This window comes from Phyllobates terribilis, unplaced genomic scaffold, assembly GCF_046119375.1.
Source record: "Phyllobates terribilis strain yellow unplaced genomic scaffold, ASM4611937v1 Scaffold_66__1_contigs__length_7565176, whole genome shotgun sequence".
Classification (NCBI taxonomy): Eukaryota; Metazoa; Chordata; class Amphibia; order Anura; family Dendrobatidae; genus Phyllobates; species Phyllobates terribilis.
Genome location: NW_027362826.1, coordinates 6,183,862 through 6,196,065, shown reverse-complemented (window position 1 = coordinate 6,196,065; position 12,204 = coordinate 6,183,862). Strand labels below are relative to the sequence as shown.

The 12,204-nt window shown below is 46.3% G+C and overlaps 4 non-coding genes and 1 pseudogene across 4 annotated transcripts; all 5 read left to right on the top strand.

Moving 5' to 3' along the window:
- Positions 1–3,784: 3,784 nt before the first annotated feature.
- On the top strand, positions 3,785–3,967 carry LOC141193666 (U2 spliceosomal RNA). The gene has a single exon (XR_012266556.1). It is a non-coding gene; the product is annotated as a U2 spliceosomal RNA (small nuclear RNA).
- Positions 3,968–5,082: 1,115 nt separating this feature from the next.
- LOC141193900 (U2 spliceosomal RNA) lies at positions 5,083–5,273 on the top strand. Its single transcript, XR_012266704.1, has one exon. It is a non-coding gene; the product is annotated as a U2 spliceosomal RNA (small nuclear RNA).
- Positions 5,274–6,388: 1,115 nt separating this feature from the next.
- Positions 6,389–6,579, top strand: LOC141193899 (U2 spliceosomal RNA). Its single transcript, XR_012266703.1, has one exon. It is a non-coding gene; the product is annotated as a U2 spliceosomal RNA (small nuclear RNA).
- A 1,115-nt stretch (positions 6,580–7,694) lies between these two features.
- LOC141193743 (U2 spliceosomal RNA) lies at positions 7,695–7,780 on the top strand (annotated as a pseudogene).
- Positions 7,781–11,060: 3,280 nt separating this feature from the next.
- Positions 11,061–11,253, top strand: LOC141193614 (U2 spliceosomal RNA). Its single transcript, XR_012266518.1, has one exon. It is a non-coding gene; the product is annotated as a U2 spliceosomal RNA (small nuclear RNA).
- The last annotated feature ends 951 nt before the right edge of the window (positions 11,254–12,204 follow it).

The following is a 12,204-nucleotide window of genomic DNA, read 5'->3' as shown; positions in this document are numbered from 1 at the left end:
TTCTGAGGAACCGGACCGCGCTAAGAATAAAAGGGCCCGGTTGTCTGAACCATCAAGTAGCCAATGCGTGGCAAGTCCGGTGAGTGAGCGGGATTACCCAGTGGTTTCTCTTTCTCCTGCGTCAACGGCTTACCTGGAGGAGAATTTGGAGTCCACTATCTTTCAGCTAAGTGGGAGTTCGCCGGATGACAAAGGATAAGGAAGGCATGTTTTTTTGCTGAGACTGGTGTTTCTGGTTTTTGAGCCAAAGAATGGTCTCTAAACCAAATTGGGACATTGCGTCCCTTAATGTAAGACTTTTAAAGTCTAGAGTTAGAAGATCTGTGATTCTGGACTTCTTACATAACCATTCTTTTGATATTATGTGTCTACAGGAGTGTGGTATAGAAGAACCCCTGGAAGACGCTGATTGGCCATATGGCCAGCATATCTGGTCTGGCTCTAGTGGGAATAAAAATGATGGAGTTGGGATAGTATTAAATAATAGAAATTTTGTTTTTGAATATTATAAGGTAATAGAGGTGGGTCGTTGCATCTCTGCAGTTGTGTGTGGGAAGGGGTGGAAAGTTAAAATTATAAATATTTATGGTCCTACAAAAAAAGAAGACAGGTTAAGTTTATTAGATAAATTATGTTTAGAATTACCTGGTAGGATCCCTGTGATAGTAACAGGTGATTTTAACTGTGTAACTGAGGGGAAAGTTGATGCCTCAGGAAAAAAATTGGCAAACATTATTTCTGATTTTTTCTTTTTTGATGCTGCTGAGGTTTATTTGGGGAAGCCACCACCACCAACCTATAAAGCTGACAGGGGTGGGATAACATCTAGGATTGATAGGATGTTTTTTTCTAAAAATATAATATGTGATGGTTTTTCTCAATTTTCAGTTCCTTTTTCGGACCATGTGTGCCTGAAAGGTGGTTTTAGAGGGGATTTAAGGCGGGTGCATGGGAGAGGTGTGTGCAAATTGAATGTGAGTTTGCTTGAGGATGAGAGAATTGTGAATGATTTTAAGAAAAAATATAGTTGGTGTAAATCTCAAAAGAGTAAGTTTGAAAGTGTGTTGGTGTGGTGGGATTGGATGAAGTATGAAGTGCAAAAGTTTTTTCGTCGATGGGGCTATAAAAAGGCTGCCATGGTTAGGAGTCAATATAAAGATTTAATGATGAGGGTGGAATGGCTAGAGAAAATGAGGATGTGTGGTGTGGATGTGGATGATTTGTTAAGAAGTGCGAGAGAGGATTTGAAGAGGACTTTGGAGAGGAAGGGAAGGGAAATAATTTTTAGGTCAAAGGTGGTCCATCTTGATAAAGATGGAAAGTGTTCAAGATATTTCTTTAAAAAAATAAATGGTAAGAAGGAGGGTATGGAGGAGATTTTTGATGTGGATGGTGTTTGTGTGAGTGGGGAGGATGTAATGAAGGAAGTGGTCACGTTTTATGCTGAGTTGTTTGGCAGGAAGTGGGTGGATGAGAGTTTGAAAGAAGAAGTGCTTAAGACTTTGGATTGTAAGGTGGATAAGGATGGATGTTCTGGTCTATGTGAGGCAGTGATTGAGGAGGAAGTTAAGAAAGCGGTGTTTGGTGCAAGGAAAAATGTGACGCCTGGGAAGGATGGTTTGCCTGTGGAGCTATATGTTATGATGTGGGAAGTGATGGGTATGGATTTAGTGGAAGTGTGTCAGTTTATGTGGGAGAATGGGATGCTTGCGGGTTCAATGAAGGAGGGAGTGGTGGTCTTAATCCATAAGAAAGGGGATAAAAGGTGTTTGAGTAATTGGAGGCCAATTACGCTTCTGAACGCCGATTACAAGGTATTCAGTAAAATTTTGGCGTGTCGGATGCGTGTGGTTGTAGCTGATGTGATTGGTAAAGATCAAGTGTGTGCAGTGCCTGGTAGATGTATGACGGATAATCTGTGTCTTTTAAGAGATGTGTTGTGGGATTGTAAAGTAAGAAAGCAGAAGTGTATGGTGATGGCTGTTGACTTTGAAAAGGCGTTTGATCGCGTGTCTCATGTGTTTCTATTTGAGGTTTTGCGTAGAATGGGTTTTCTGGAGAAATTTGTGCGTGCCGTGAGAGGATTGTATGGGGAGGTGATGAGTGAATTTCTGGTGAATGGGTTTTTGAGTGAGAAAGTGTGTATTAGGTCTGGTGTGAGGCAAGGTTGTCCCATGTCACCGGTATTATTTGTGTGTGTGATTGAGCCACTGCTGTGTATGATTCGGAAAGAGAAAGTGGTGCGTGGTTTGTTAGTGCCAGGGAGTGGTGGAATGACTGTGAAAGTCTTAGGATATATGGATGATGTAGTAGTGGTGAGTGAGAGTGTGGCCTCTATGGAGAGAGTAAAATTGTTGTTGAATTTTTTTTGTGGCGCGTCAGCGTTTCGTGTGAATTGGAACAAATGCATGTTTAAATGTTTTGGTGACAATAGGATTAAGATGGATGGTGTGGCTGGTGTGGATGGTGCAATTAAAGTGTTGGGAGTTTTTTTTAATGATGATTTGAAAGGTTATGAGAGTTGGGATGAATGTGGTGAGCGGATTGTGCGGAAGATGAATTTTTGGAAGTTACGTTCTTTGTCTTTGGTAGGGAAGGTTCTTATTATTAAGGCTGTTATTCTCCCTATTTTGCTTTATGTTTCTTGTATTTTTCCAGTGCCCTATAGGAAAATTAAAAAAGTGGAGAAACTAATTTTTGTGTTTTTTTGGGGCAGTAGGATGGAAAGACTTAAGAGAGAGATTTTGTTTAAGCAATATTTGTATGGGGGACTAAAGTTTCCGAATATTGAAGTGTTTCTAACATTGCATTTTATTAAGACTACGGTCATTTTGATTGGGAAGAATAATAAAGGGGCATTTATGTGTAAGTATTTGGCTGGATGGATGCTGTATGGTCTGAATTGGGTGAAGCGTGATAAGAATGTGCCTGTTGCTTTTAAGTGTCCTGAGTGGTATGGTTTGATTGAGAAGTTTGTGAGGAAGAATGATTTGTTAGCAGTTGCAATGAAAGACTTTATGTTGGTTAAGAAGGTGATGGGGAAGATGTGTGTGAATGAGTGTGAGAGTAATGTGGTGGGATTGCGTTCTATGGAAGTTGCGCGGGTATGGAAGAAGTTAAGCATTCAAGGTGTGTCGAATAGACAGCGAGATATAGTATGGATGGGCCTTCATAATATTTTGCCAGTGAGGGATTTTCAGAAGAAAAGAGATCTCATAAGATCTGCAGTATGTCCAAGGGATGGTTGTGGAGCGAATGAGACGGTGAGGCACCTTATGTGGGATTGTAATTTTGCGTATGATGTGTGGAAAGGTGTGGGTGGACTGTGTAAAGGGGTTGCTGGTGTGAAGTTTATTGATTGGAGAGTGGCTATGTTTGGTTTTGGTGCTAGTCGTCGTGGCCTAGAAAGGATGATGTGGTTTATTATGGTGTGTGTGCAGGAGAGCTTGTGGGATGTGAGAAATTTGTGTGTGTTTAAAAGAGTAAATTTAACAGTAAATGATTGTATTAGGTTGATCTTAGCAAGACTATATGTAATCTATTTGTGGGATACAAGAGAAGGTGGTGGTGGTGGAACAGATTCTGAAGGTGTGTGGAAATACCTTAAGTGGCAGGATATGGTTAAATACCGTTGATATTTTTTCTGGAAATGTCTCTGGCATAGGATTACTTGTTTGTATTTTTGTTGAATAATACTTTAATAAAGAAACCACAATGATGCTTATGAAGTGGCAGTATAACTTATGACGAAGTCTGGTTAACTGTTTGCTTATATCTAAACCTGAGTGGTTTTAAAAAAAAAAAAAAAAAAAAATCTGTTCTTATCAGTTTAATATCTGATACGTCCCCTATCTGGGGACCATATATTAAATGGATTTTTAGAACAGGGAGATGGAAAAAGAGCTTGCTCTGTCCACTCCACGCATTGACCTGGTATTGCAGTATCTCCAGGACCGGTGCACCCCTTCTTTAATGCAGTTTCTAAAATCAGAAAGAATTGAATTCAATGTTTTTTGTTCATTTTGCTTGTTTGTCGGATTTTGGGATGGACTCTTTGGCTTTGCTTTTCTTCTCCTCATTGGATTTTTCATGTTCAAAGTTGCAGAAGCCAGATTACAAGCTCATTTTGGTTCAACTTCAGCAACTGTGCATTGCATTGCCATGTAATGTGATGCAATGCTATCTTTCTAGCTCTCCCTTTTTACTTCCTTTTGGATAAACAGACATATTAGGCAAGCATTTTGGAGCTTTCACCTAAATAACTACAGGTGGTGAGATAAGCTGCACAATATAATTGACCTTTCAGTATATTGTTGCACACACACCATCTATTTAGCAAATGCCCTTGTTATCAACAGCAGCCTTTTAAACTCACCTGAGCTAACAGGTATGTGCGCTGGTTACTCTGCTGCGCTTAAAATTTCTTTTTTGGTTTGCTACAATGCCTTTTCTGAAACGTTGTCTCCTTCTGCTGGAACATTGACTTCTTTCATTTAATGCCTGCAGACTATAAAAGAGAACCCAACCCAAAAAGTTTGGTTGATTAGTCTGTGGCATTCTGTTAAACTGTTGCTTATGGCGGTCTCTGTGAGCTTCTCAGCGACATTCAGCCAGCCAGGTATCCTGCCTGCAGTAGATGGAATGTGGCAATGGAACGCTGGCTGCGCGTGTCATAATAGGCTCTGAGCCTTTATATACCTGTGCACAGCAGCAGCCACCTTCAGTCTGCTGCTGGACAGCCAGCAGCAGCAAAAGCAGGAGAGGTATGTAATCAGGAGCCCTCCTGCTAAGGGTAGACAGCTGCTCGTTCCACCCCACCCCCCGCCTTAATTGGTTCTCCTCCCTTCCAACGGTGTTGAGGAGGGTGGGAACAGCAGGGGGTGAAGGTGCTGTGTTTAAAGAGGTGGAGTTATGCAGATCTAAAACGCGTGGATTGCAGCAGCAGCAAGCCGAAAAGTGCAGGCATGTAAGGGATCTAGAGGTTGACAACATGTCTTCTTAACGGGAGTCCAGGAGCTCATCTCCACAAATGGACTTTTCAGGATCCTTGGGTGGCTCCGTAGTTTGAAACCAATTCTGGTTATCGCTTCTCGGCCTTTTGGCTAAGATCAAGTGTAGTATCTGTTCTTATCAGTTTAATATCTGATACGTCCCCTATCTGGGGACCATATATTAAATGGATTTTTAGAACAGGGAGATGGAAAAAGAGCTTGCTCTGTCCACTCCACGCATTGACCTGGTATTGCAGTATCTCCAGGACCGGTGCACCCCTTCTTTAATGCAGTTTCTAAAATCAGAAAGAATTGAATTCAATGTTTTTTGTTCATTTTGCTTGTTTGTCGGATTTTGGGATGGACTCTTTGGCTTTGCTTTTCTTCTCCTCATTGGATTTTTCATGTTCAAAGTTGCAGAAGCCAGATTACAAGCTCATTTTGGTTCAACTTCAGCAACTGTGCATTGCATTGCCATGTAATGTGATGCAATGCTATCTTTCTAGCTCTCCCTTTTTACTTCCTTTTGGATAAACAGACATATTAGGCAAGCATTTTGGAGCTTTCACCTAAATAACTACAGGTGGTGAGATAAGCTGCACAATATAATTGACCTTTCAGTATATTGTTGCACACACACCATCTATTTAGCAAATGCCCTTGTTATCAACAGCAGCCTTTTAAACTCACCTGAGCTAACAGGTATGTGCGCTGGTTACTCTGCTGCGCTTAAAATTTCTTTTTTGGTTTGCTACAATGCCTTTTCTGAAACGTTGTCTCCTTCTGCTGGAACACTGACTTCTTTCATTTAATGCCTGCAGACTATAAAAGAGAACCCAACCCAAAAAGTTTGGTTGATTAGTCTGTGGCATTCTGTTAAACTGTTGCTTATGGCGGTCTCTGTGAGCTTCTCAGCGACATTCAGCCAGCCAGGTATCCTGCCTGCAGTAGATGGAATGTGGCAATGGAACGCTGGCTGCGCGTGTCATAATAGGCTCTGAGCCTTTATATACCTGTGCACAGCAGCAGCCACCTTCAGTCTGCTGCTGGACAGCCAGCAGCAGCAGCAGCAGGAGAGGTATGTAATCAGGAGCCCTCCTGCTAAGGGTAGACAGCTGCTCGTTCCACCCCACCCCCCGCCTTAATTGGTTCTCCTCCCTTCCAACGGTGTTGAGGCGGGTGGGAACAGCAGGGGGTGAAGGTGCTGTGTTTAAAGAGGTGGAGTTATGCAGATCTAAAACGCGTGGATTGCAGCAGCAGCAAGCCGAAAAGTGCAGGCATGTAAGGGATCTAGAGGTTGACAACATGTCTTCTTAACGGGAGTCCAGGAGCTCATCTCCACAAATGGACTTTTCAGGATCCTTGGGTGGCTCCGTAGTTTGAAACCAATTCTGGTTATCGCTTCTCGGCCTTTTGGCTAAGATCAAGTGTAGTATCTGTTCTTATCAGTTTAATATCTGATACGTCCCCTATCTGGGGACCATATATTAAATGGATTTTTAGAACAGGGAGATGGAAAAAGAGCTTGCTCTGTCCACTCCACGCATTGACCTGGTATTGCAGTATCTCCAGGACCGGTGCACCCCTTCTTTAATGCAGTTTCTAAAATCAGAAAGAATTGAATTCAATGTTTTTTGTTCATTTTGCTTGTTTGTCGGATTTTGGGATGGACTCTTTGGCTTTGCTTTTCTTCTCCTCATTGGATTTTTCATGTTCAAAGTTGCAGAAGCCAGATTACAAGCTCATTTTGGTTCAACTTCAGCAACTGTGCATTGCATTGCCATGTAATGTGATGCAATGCTATCTTTCTAGCTCTCCCTTTTTACTTCCTTTTGGATAAACAGACATATTAGGCAAGCATTTTGGAGCTTTCACCTAAATAACTACAGGTGGTGAGATAAGCTGCACAATATAATTGACCTTTCAGTATATTGTTGCACACACACCATCTATTTAGCAAATGCCCTTGTTATCAACAGCAGCCTTTTAAACTCACCTGAGCTAACAGGTATGTGCGCTGGTTACTCTGCTGCGCTTAAAATTTCTTTTTTGGTTTGCTACAATGCCTTTTCTGAAACGTTGTCTCCTTCTGCTGGAACACTGACTTCTTTCATTTAATGCCTGCAGACTATAAAAGAGAACCCAACCCAAAAAGTTTGGTTGATTAGTCTGTGGCATTCTGTTAAACTGTTGCTTATGGCGGTCTCTGTGAGCTTCTCAGCGACATTCAGCCAGCCAGGTATCCTGCCTGCAGTAGATGGAATGTGGCAATGGAACGCTGGCTGCGCGTGTCATAATAGGCTCTGAGCCTTTATATACCTGTGCACAGCAGCAGCCACCTTCAGTCTGCTGCTGGACAGCCAGCAGCAGCAGCAGCAGGAGAGGTATGTAATCAGGAGCCCTCCTGCTAAGGGTAGACAGCTGCTCGTTCCACCCCACCCCCCGCCTTAATTGGTTCTCCTCCCTTCCAATGGTGTTGAGGCGGGTGGGAACAGCAGGGGGTGAAGGTGCTGTGTTTAAAGAGGTGGAGTTATGCAGATCTAAAACGCGTGGATTGCAGCAGCAGCAAGCCGAAAAGTGCAGGCATGTAAGGGATCTAGAGGTTGACAACATGTCTTCTTAACGGGAGTCCAGGAGCTCATCTCCACAAATGGACTTTTCAGGATCCTTGGGTGGCTCCGTAGTTTGAAACCAATTCTGGTTATCGCTTCTCGGCCTTTTGGCTAAGATCAAGTGTAGTATCTGTTCGTGTATGCGTCCCCACTGAAGAATGAGCGTTTGGAGCTTTTCCAGACCCTGCGGCTTCAGCTTGCCACCACCAGGACCTTAGTGATGGCCGGGGATTTCAACTGCCCCATCGAGGAGGATGGTCGTAGTTCTGGCACATCTGCCAAGTTGGACATCACGTCCAAGCTGCTCATCGAGATGGTAACCGAGGCCTCTCTTCAGGACGTGGTGGGCTCCATGGGGAGAGGCTCCACGAACTATTCGTGGAGCCGACCCGATGGCTCACTCCGCTCCAGGATTGACTTTGTGTTCACCTCTCGGGCAGTCAGGCAGAGTAGGCACTCGATGGTCTCCTGCTTCTTCTCCGACCACAGAGCCATTCACTTACAAGGTGTCCTCGGCGACGGTTTTCCGTCCGGGCCCGGCTCCTGGAAGCTGAATTGTGCTCTGCTGGCTCAGGATGAAGTCGTGGAGGAGCTGAGAGCAGCCTACGCAATGTGGCAGTCCTACAAGGGTAGCTTCCAAACAGTCTCTGATTGGTGGGAATATGTTAAACTTGAGTTTCGCTGTTTCTTTCAGGCCAAGGGTCGACAACAGGCGTGTGAGAAGAGGAGGGACTTCAGAGGGCTGCAGCGCGAGCTGCGGTCGCTGCAGGACCTTCTTCACTGCGGCTGGGACGTGAGGGAGGAGCTGGAGGAGACCAAGAAGAGCCTGAAAAGGCACTTTGAGGAGGAGTCCAAGCGAATCGTCTTCCGTTCCAAAGTGGAGAATCTGGAGAAGGGTGAGAAATGTAACTCATTCTTTTTCAGGAAACTTCATGCCGGTCACACGCCCCTGAACGAGCTGCGAGACGAGAGCGGAAACATGCGACGTGGGAAGGAGGACGTGATGAGGGTCGTCAGCGACTTCTACAGCGAACTCTACTCCCACAAGACTACCGACCCCGACGCTGCTGATAAGTTCCTGTCAGGTATCACTAACCATCTTGATCCTGCAGGCACGGCAGCCTTGGACAAACCTCTGATGGTGGGCGAATTGCTCTCTGCCGCTAAATCCTTTAGGACCGGCAGGACCCCGGGCAGTGATGGTCTTCCAGCGGAGCTCTATGTAGCGCTGGGAGACCTCATCTGTCCGGACCTGTTGGACCTGTACGAGGAGATGGTGGTGGAGGGTAGAATGCCTCCATCTTTGAGGGAAGGAATGGTCACGATCCTGTACAAGCGGAAGGGAGAGAGGTGCGACCTGAGGAATTGGCGTCCCATCACTCTGCTCAACGTGGACTACAAGATCCTGGCCAAGACGATGGCGACACGACTTAAGACGGTGATCGGACGGATCATCCACCCGGACCAGACCTGCGGCATCCCTGGACGTCGCATCGCAGACAGCCTCGCTCTCGTGCGGGACACGGTCGAGTACATCAAGGTCCGCCGCGCACACGCGGCCCTGGTCTCCTTGGATCAGGAGAAGGCCTTCGACCGGGTTTCCCACGAGTTCATGGGCCGAGCTCTGCACCGGTTAGGTTTGGGTAACATGTTTTGTTCGTATGTCCGTCTGATGTATTTTGATATCCACAGCTCGGTGTTGGTGAACGGCTGGAAGACTGACCCCTTCCCTGTCCTCTCTGGGGTCAGACAAGGCTGCCCTCTATCACCTCTTCTTTTTGTTTGTGTTATAGAACTCTTCGCAGAGGCTATCCGGCAGAATGGAGAGATCAGAGGGATCACCGCACCGGGTCCGGGACGACACGAGGTCAAGTGCTCGCTCTACATGGACGACGTCACCGTCTTCTGCGCTGATCGTGGTTCAGTCGACGCCCTCGTCCAGACGTGTGAGAGGTTCGGCCGGGCTTCAGGGGCCAAAGTCAACTGCAGGAAGTCGGAAGCCATGCTCTTCGGGGATTGGCAGCCGGCCTCCTCCGCCCCCTTCCCCTTCAACATTCAACCGGATTTCCTCAAGGTGCTGGGAGTCTGGTTCGGGAAGGAAGGAGCGGCCCTCAAGTCCTGGCAAGAAAGCTTGGCCAAGGTGAAGCAACGGATCGGACTCTGGAGCCTCAGACACCTCACTTGTGAGGGTAAGGCACTCGTCCTGCGTAATGAGGTCCTGCCCGTCTTGCAGTACACGGCGCAGGCCTGGCCCCCACACGTCACTGTGTGCAGGGCCATTACCAGGACAGTGTTTCACTTTGTCTGGGGATCCAAGATGGACAGAGTCAGGCGGGCCGTCATGTACAAGGAGCCTCGCAAGGGTGGGAAGGGCGTTCCAGATATCCCCACCCTCCTGCGATCCTCTTTTGTGTGTGATTGTGTCCGCCGGACTTTGCAAGTCAAGAATGGCTCCGCGGGCAGGTCCATGTCTCGCTTCTTCCTGCTTCCTCTTTGGAGGCGACTCGGCTGGGACAAGTGGGACAGCTCCTTCCCCTACAACTGGACGACGCCATGGTTCTACGGAGACGTCGTTCGATTTGTGGGGGAGCATCAACTAGAGGGACTCAAGCCCGACTTGTGGAAGCCCAAAACTATCCACAAGCTAATCAGAGCCAAGGATGACGTGGAGAACATCACAGGACTTCACCAGGACACGCTGGAGACTGTGTGGACAAATGTGTCGTCTGACAGGCTGACCAACGGGCACAAGGACTTGTCGTGGATGGCGATTCAGGGCGGACTGCCCGTCCGGTCATTCATGCATGCCCGGAACCTGTGCAAGACCCGGTACTGCCCAAGGTGCCCCTTCGTGGAGGAAACATCTTTGCACACTTTTTGGGACTGCGGATTTGCACAGCGCCTATTGACTGCACTTGAGGACGACCTGAGGAACTCTGTCCGTAGGGCGAGCCTATCGCACCATTCTGTGCTTTATGGACTCTTCCCTGGGGTTCATACCGTCGGAGCCATCCAGGAGGCTTGGCGCCTTATGAACTGCTTCAAGGATGCCCTTTGGGTCGCAGGAACCGGCTCATCTTGAGGAGGGAGAGGATGTCCATCCAGGACTGCCGCAGGCTGATCCACAGCCTGCTCAGAGACTATTCCATCATGGACGGTCCGGAGGACGAGGATGAGGACTAAACCCCTCCTCCCCCTCTCCCCTTATGTGTCTTGTCTTTCAATAAAGCTTCGGGCCTGTGATTTTCCCCTCCCCATCCCCTTTTTCCCAATCCCTATCCCTTATCACGGTTCGTCGTACTGTATTGATTGATATGCTTTTTCTTTCAGATTGAGTGTTTTGTGTAGCATAGGGGTGTGATGTGTCTAGTTAGTGCGTCGTATCCTCATGCTATGTAAATATGATGTAGAATTCTGTGTGTACTGGGCTGCGGCACTGTACACTGTCTGTTAACTTATTTTTTTGTGCTAATAAAAGATATATTCAATCAAAAAAATCTGTTCTTATCAGTTTAATATCTGATACGTCCCCTATCTGGGGACCATATATTAAATGGATTTTTAGAACAGGGAGATGGAAAAAGAGCTTGCTCTGTCCACTCCACGCATTGACCTGGTATTGCAGTATCTCCAGGACCGGTGCACCCCTTCTTTAATGCAGTTTCTAAAATCAGAAAGAATTGAATTCAATGTTTTTTGTTCATTTTGCTTGTTTGTCGGATTTTGGGATGGACTCTTTGGCTTTGCTTTTCTTCTCCTCATTGGATTTTTCATGTTCAAAGTTGCACAAGCCAGATTACAAGCTCATTTTGGTTCAACTTCAGCAACTGTGCATTGCATTGCCATGTATTGTGATGCAATGCTATCTTTCTAGCTCTCCCTTTTTACTTCCTTTTGGATAAACAGACATATTAGGCAAGCATTTTGGAGCTTTCACCTAAATAACTACAGGTGGTGAGATAAGCTGCACAATATAATTGACCTTTCAGTATATTGTTGCACACACACCATCTATTTAGCAAATGCCCTTGTTATCAACAGCAGCCTTTTAAACTCACCTGAGCTAACAGGTATGTGCGCTGGTTACTCTGCTGCGCTTAAAATTTCTTTTTTGGTTTGCTACAATGCCTTTTCTGAAACGTTGTCTCCTTCTGCTGGAACACTGACTTCTTTCATTTAATGCCTGCAGACTATAAAAGAGAACCCAACCCAAAAAGTTTGGTTGATTAGTCTGTGGCATTCTGTTAAACTGTTGCTTATGGCGGTCTCTGTGAGCTTCTCAGCGACATTCAGCCAGCCAGGTATCCTGCCTGCAGTAGATGGAATGTGGCAATGGAACGCTGGCTGCGCGTGTCATAATAGGCTCTGAGCCTTTATATACCTGTGCACAGCAGCAGCCACCTTCAGTCTGCTGCTGGACAGCCAGCAGCAGCAGCAGCAGGAGAGGTATGTAATCAGGAGCCCTCCTGCTAAGGGTAGACAGCTGCTCGTTCCACCCCACCCCCCGCCTTAATTGGTTCTCCTCCCTTCCAACGGTGTTGAGGCGGGTGGGAACAGCAGGGGGTGAAGGTGCTGTGTTTAAAGAGGTGGAGTTATGCAGA